The sequence below is a fragment of the Hippopotamus amphibius genome, chromosome 1, assembly GCF_030028045.1.
Source record: "Hippopotamus amphibius kiboko isolate mHipAmp2 chromosome 1, mHipAmp2.hap2, whole genome shotgun sequence".
In the NCBI taxonomy this organism is placed as follows: Eukaryota; Metazoa; Chordata; class Mammalia; order Artiodactyla; family Hippopotamidae; genus Hippopotamus; species Hippopotamus amphibius.
Window position 1 is genome coordinate 154,178,566 of NC_080186.1, and position 7,460 is coordinate 154,186,025.

At 37.3% G+C, this 7,460-nt stretch overlaps 1 pseudogene; it reads left to right on the top strand.

The window, feature by feature from the left end:
- The first annotated feature begins 6,965 nt into the window (after nt 1-6,965).
- LOC130840488 (serine/arginine-rich splicing factor 3-like) lies at nt 6,966-7,460 on the top strand (annotated as a pseudogene).

Consider the following 7,460-nt stretch of genomic DNA (forward strand, 5'->3'; position numbering starts at 1 on the left):
TCACAATTTAGCAAGTCAGATATAGACAATACAATTCAAATATAATGTAATAACATTCTGGAAAATATATTTTTCAAAGTGCTGTGAGTGCATAAAGATCCAATTAATTTTTGTAAGATAGTATCTTATACATTTTTTTAATGATAGTATCCTCAGAGAAATTCTCATTAGAAAATATACTTGCACAACTGTGAATCTTGAAGAATAAATAAGAGTTCTGTAACAAAATAAGACTGGATGCTGAAGAAGAGTAGGAGAGCACACAGGTATCGATAAAGTTGAGCTGAAATCTATGAGAATAGACGTGAATGTATGAAGACTGTTGACTATATGAACACCAAATAGTTCAGTAGGCTGAAACATAGGATACCTGGGAAGGATAGTTGAAAAGGAAACTGAAAATAGGCCAGCACCCCAAAGTTCCTGGAGTGTCATGCTGTTTACAGAGTGTACCGTGGCCTGAGGTGAGCTAGCTCTGAATCATATAACAATAAAAATTCTTGCTGGCATACTGATTTTCTCTACCATCCTAAGTCAGAATATTTATTCCCCCTCTGAAAAATGTGATGGAAAACAAGCTAGGGTAAATTGCCTATTGGTAACAATAGGAAAAAGGAAATAGTTTCAGCCCAACTCAATGTCTGACTTTGCCTGGTCCCTTTGAAGCTTAATTATAACCATCGGAGGAAGCCTCTTAAATGTTTGCTAACGCACTCTACAATATGGGGAGAAAGTTTGCCAAAGTCTTTTAAAATCACAAGGAAGCAGTATTTCACAAGTCAAGTGATTTAGTTTAAACAAGTCATTATTAGATTTGCCCTAAACTCTAGAGAAAAGCCTCTGCAAGAATTTTTATTTCTAAGTTCAACAATACCATTATTTCTGCTATATAGATTCTCTCCCGTGTCTATCACCTCTGGTCCAGACAAGTTACCCAGGGAAACAGTGACTGGGAGTGCCTCCCCGTTGCTTACAAAGCTTAGCCAATAAAGTTAAAGAGCCTTAGCTTGGGATTCAAGATTCTTCTGTGATCTAGCATATCTTCTGTCTCAATTTCATCTCTTGGTTTCCTTTCCAAACATCAGAGACTTGTACCACTAGACTCCTGAGTAATCTATATTTTCTCTTCCTGTACTTTTGTCCATTAATATTTTCTCTAAAACAATTGTTGCTACCTCTGCCTATCAGACTCTGATTCAGCTTGCCTGAACAAACTGAAATAAAGCCTATTCTGAAATGTTTTCCACGTTTGCCCAAGAAGGAATCAATCTCTTTCCTGACTTATAACAAACATCATTTTACCTTTCATGGCATATAGCATGTGTTACATTATGGGTATATATCTACCTTGTAGATGTTATTCATTATTACTTAAAATACTCTATAGCCTTTGAGGGTAAAGATTTATTTGTCATATGCCAGTATCCTTCCTAACCACTAGAAAAAATAGTAGAAGTTAAATATGTTGGGTGGGAGGATCAATGCGTATATGATTCAATTTACAAAAGCTATTTATTTTATTCAGTTATGTTATATATAGATGTCACTATGTATGACTTGGTCTTGTTGCCTGAGTATATGAAAAACTGAATCCTGTGTCTGTCAGATAGTACAACCCAATAACTCCCTTATCTCCATACCTTTGATGCAGGTAAATTTTATATCATACCTTTTATTACAAATTGTTTTTTTGTTTGTTTTGTTTTTGGCTGTTTTTTTTTTTTTTTTGGCTGTGCTGCATGGCATGTGAGATCTTAGTTCCCTGACCAGGGATTGAACCCGTGCCCTTTGCTGTGGAAGCACAGAGTCCTAGCCACTGGACTGCCAGGGAATTCCCTACAAATTGTTTTACGTAGGATAATCTCATTTAATATAAGCAATTACCCCAATGCATAATAACTTACACAGGAGGAAGTCTGTTTTTTCAATTGTATCAAGTCCAGATAGCTATCCTTGATTCACAGGCAGCTTTTCTCCAAGCTGTGATGAAGATACCTAGCCCTCTTTCATTTCTGGCTTCAACATATGACTCAAATTTGCCATGCTCATTTGCATCAAGGTGATGGGAGGAAGAATATTATTGTGAAGGAGTTACACTTGCTTTTTACCAATTTGGCTTAAAAGTAAAACACAACACACTCATCATTGCTGAGAACTAGTCACATGATCACAGTTATATGCAATTTGGGGTAGAAAAATCAGTTCCCTTGTTGGGCTTCTACTTCCCAGCAGTAGTTGTACATTCTAACAGTGGAGTATAAATTTTGTAGACAGTTATCCCCTGTGACTACTAGATAACTTTGCATACCCTTTTTCCCACACTTCGGACATACTCACTCCAGTCCTCAAAGGAGACAGTATAAAGTGTTACCGAGTCATTGCAACCAGCAAATGGTTTAGGATTACTGAAAGTAGCTCTTTAAGGAGACCTATACATTGTAAGGCATGCTGTAAGCCCCCATAACCTTCCCCATACTCAGTATATAATGGGGGAGCTTGAACAGGATCACCTTGGTGTGTACCTTTTTAGAATGCAGCCATGATGCTGTGAGAAGCCCAAGTTACATGAGAGTGTCCCATATAAATGTTCCCGTCAAGAGTCCCAGATGAACTCAGCCTGACCAAATGTCAGAACCTCCAGATGATTTTACTACCTAGCCACTGAAATCATCTCAATCATTTGAATCTTCTGAAACTGAAGCTCCACATCGTGGATCAGAGACAAACTAAATTGCCTATTGTCTCTTTCCTGACCCAGTAGAATCCATGAATACTATAAAATGGTTGTTATTTTATACCACTGATTTAAAGTTGGTTTATAGTGCAGCACTAATAAGTATAACCAAATTTGGTATCTGGAAATTGTGTGTGGAAAAAACAAATACATATAATGTAACAAACAACTAAACATATGGCACTGGCTTTGAGACTGGGTGGTAGGCAGAAGCTAGAAGGGCCTGGAAGAAACTATTAGCAAAAGCCTGGTAAGCTTCAAGGAGGCCATTGGAGAGGGCTTAAATGAGAAAAATATTACAAGAAGATGGAGGAAAGGAGGCTTTTTTAAAAATTTAGTGATGAATAGTTTAGCAAACATGGAAGATAGGAAAAATGTCACCTAATAAACTGATAGATCTTGCTAAGGAGATTTCTAGTTAAATGTTGAAAATATCAACTGATTTCATCATAAGGCACAGAAAAAAGAGAGCTGAGCTAAAGAAGGAATTGTTCAGTTTTCCAGCAGTATCTGGAGGGGATATAAAAACCTAGGGCTTTCTGGATTTGGAACAATAATTGTCTCTCATCCCTAGTCTCTCACAGAAAGAGACTCAGGACAAAAATAAAAGCCTGGTTGCTTCCGGTAAAACATCTCAAGGTATACACAGAGTAAGAAGCCATCAGATGCTCTTAAACCTCAGTTTTCAGATGGTCCTTCATAAGCCCCTTGTACTAGTCAATAGACCTTCTAAGGACTTAAGGATATATCTTATCAACTCTCTGCATAACAATGGAACACCTACCTGGCATTGTTTGACAGTAACCATACAGGGACCAAAGGTTGAGAAGGACTTCTCTCGAATAGATTTGAAGTGTGCCTTTTGTCCAGTGAAGTGTAATGTAGAATGGTACCTGAAGAACCCAAAACATTTTTGAAGAAACTAAGCAAGCCTAGGGTGAAAGGGACAGACAGTAAAAAAAGAAGAGGCCATGTTTTGTGAAATGTGATACAAAATATTTACGGGCAGAAAGTAGGTTAAGAAAATTACGTAGCTGTAAACATAAGCTGTTTTTTATGGGGGGATTCTCTTGGGTGGGGGGGTGGAGGGAGGTGACTCAGAGGGAATAACCAAGAGAGCAGAGGACAAAATAAACAACAGAGAATTGCTCCCAGTTGGCAGTATGGGGCCTTTATCAAAGAACTAACCTGGTTATTAGAGATTTATGATGAAGGAAGTGCATGATAAAAATTCTATTTAGACCGAATTATTCTGGCTGAATGTATTGTGTTGATGTCGAATGCATAGTGAAAGAGAGGAAGCAAGGATGGTCATTAGAAGATTATTGTAACAACTCAAGTGAAACAAGACAGTGGCTGCACCAAGAATTAACAATGGAGGTGATGAAAAGTGGTTAGCTTTAGGGTATATGTTGAAGATAGAGCCAGAAGAATTTGCTGATGGGTCACATGTTGGGTGTGAGAAAAGGAATAGAGTCAAGGATGATTATAAGGTTTTTGGCTTAGCGACTGGAAAAACTGGAGTTGCCATTTTATGAACTGGGGAGCAATCAGAAAGAAACAATTGTGGGGGGGGGGAAGAATGTTAGGAGCTCAGTTTGGGACAGAATGTTAGAGATTCTGATTAGATATTCAAATAAAAATGAGGGCTGGGCTATTGTGTACAAGAATCTAGATTTTGGGAAAGACGTATCAATTGGAGAAAGAAATCTAGATAGAGAATAGAGATCACTAAGGGAATAAGTATAAGTAAAATCCAGAATCGGCCCAGTGGCTGAAACACTGCAGCACTCCAGTGTTTTGTGGTCAGCTGATGAACATGGATTTGCAGAGACTGAGATGGAGTGTCCAAGAGGAAGTGGTCTCGGAAGCCTAACAGCGGAGAAAACACACTTTATAGAGGAAGAAGTATTTTCTTGTATGAAATGCTGTTGATAAGTAAAATGAAATGACGATTAAGACCATTGGCTTTTGCAACATAGAGGCATCTCTGGTGTTGATGATAACAGTTTTGCTGTCATCATGGATAGAACTCAATTAGAATAGACTTTAGGGAAAATAGAAGGGAATAAACTGGAGTCAGTGTATGTAGCCTACCCTTTAGAGGTATTTTGGTCTAATAGAAAGAAGTTAATGAAGAAAAATCAAGGAAGATGTGGAATCCAGGAATTACTTATTTTCTTTTATACATGGGCTATATATATATATATATATATATATATATATGTATATTTATAATAAATACATATATTTAATGGTAGAAATAACCAGAAGTATATAAGATACCAGAAAAGGTCCAGAAGAAAGAGAAAATTGAAAATTCAGTACATTGATATAATTGCTGAAGCAATATCCTTGAGAAAACAACAGTGGAGGAGATAGTGTGCATAGATGGAGGGGGTTGGTCTTTTATTTTTTTACCAAAAATTGTATTTAATGTGTACAACATGATAATTTGATACACATAGAGAAGAAAATGAATTACTATAGTCAAGCTAATTAACAGTTAATTAGCACATAGTTAACAATTTTTTAAAATGAGAGCACCTGAAATCTCTTAGCAAATTTCCAGTATTCAGTATGATATTATTAACTATAGACATCATGCTGTACTTAGATCCCTAGACTTATTCATCCTACGTAATTGCAATGTTGCATCCTTTGTCCAACATTTTTTCATTTCTCCCACCTCCCCACCCTGGTAACCACCTTTTTACTCTCTATTTCTATGTATTTGACTTTTTTAGATTTCACATATAAGTGGGATCATACAGTATTTGTTTTTCTGTGTCGCGTTATTTCGCTTAGCATAATGTCCTCCAGGTTCATTCGTGTCGTTGCACATGACAGGATTTTCTTCTTCTCTCTTTTTTTTAAGGCTGAATAATATTCCATATGTGTGTGTGTGTATATATATATACATATATATATTCCACAGTTTCTTTATCCACTCATCTGTCAATGGACACTTAGATAGTCTCCATATCCTGACCACTATGTATAATGCTGCAATGAATATGGTAGGTGCAGATATCTCTTTGAGGTACTGATTTCATTTCCTTTGATTATACATTCAGAAGAGGGACTGATGGGTCATATGGTAGTTCTATTTTTAGAGTTTTGAGGAACTTCAATACATTTTTCAATAATGGCTGTACCAATTTACATTCCTACCAACAGTGTACAAGGGTTCCCATTTCTCCACATCTTCACAAACACTTATTTTTTTTGTAATAGCCATCATAACAGGACAAATAGTTGTAAGTTGATATCTCGTGTTTTTCATTTGCATGATGAGAAGGGGTGGTCTTTTAATTATTTTCTTAAATGTTTTATTGGGGTAAAATTGACCTGTAATAAACCACACATATTTAAAGTGTGAAATTTGATATTTTGACATTTGTGTACACCCACAAAATCAAGCATCAAGATGATAAACATATTCTCCATCATCCCAAAAGTTTTTTTCATGTCTCACCAACCCCAGACAACCATTGATAATGCTTTCTACGGCTATAGATTAGTTTGCAATTTTTTAAATTTATTTTTTATTTTATTTATTTTTTAATTTATTTTTTTAAAGTTTTTTTTTGAGGTCGACCATTTTTAAGTCTTTATTGAATTTGTTACAATATTGCTTCTCTTTTATGTTTAGGGTTTTTGGCCACTAGGCATGTGGGATCTTAGCTTCCTGACCAGGGATCTATCCTGCACCCCCTGCATTGGAAGGCAAAGTCTTAACCACTGGGCCACCAGGGAATTCCTCTGCAATTTTTTTTTAAAGAATTGACATAAATGGAATCATACGGGATGTACTTTTTTTTGTTGTTTGGCTTCTTTCACATACTGTAATTTTTTAGATCCATCCCTTTTATTTCCAAATATACATTTTTGGTTGGCTTATTTACCATCCATATATATTCTTTGATGTGTACATTCAGATCTTCTGCACATTTATATTTGCTTGTCAGTTTTCTTGTTATTAAGTTTTAAGAGTTTTATATGAGCTAAATTCCATTCTTTCATCAGATATGTGCTTTATAAATATTCATACTTTATCTAGTTTGTCTTTTCTTACTTGAGTGTTTTTAAAAAGATTTTAATTTTGGGCCATTTCGTGGACGCCGGGTCTGGGAGAGCATCTGCGGGTGGCGGGCGGGAGGGCAACCGGGAAGACCCAGCCGAGGGTGTGCGGATTTGAGCCTCCGCCTTTCTAACCGAAGATCTCAAAATGCATCGTGATTCCTGACCGTTGGACTGTAAAGTTTATGTAGGTAATCTTGGAAACAATGGTAACAAGACTGAATTGGAACGAGCTTTTGGCTATTATGGACCACTCCGAAGTGTGTGGGTTGCTAGAAACCCTCCCGGCTTTGCTTTTGTTGAATGTGAAGATCCGCGAGATGCAGCCAATGCTGTCCGAGAGCTAGATGGGAGAACACGATGTGGCTGCCGAGTAAGAGAGGAACTGTCGAATGGTGAAAAGAGAAGTCGAAATCCTGGCCCACCTCCTTCTTGGGGTCGTCGCCCTGGAGATGATTATCGGGGGAGGAGTCCTCCACCTTGCCGCAGATCTCCAAGACGGAGAAGCTTCTCCTGAAGTCGGAGCAGGTCCCTTTCTAGAGATAGGAGAAGAGAGAGATCACTGTCCCGGGAGAGAAATCATAAGCCGACCCGATCTTTCTCTAGGTCTTGTAGCCAATCTAGGTCAAATGAAAGGAAATAG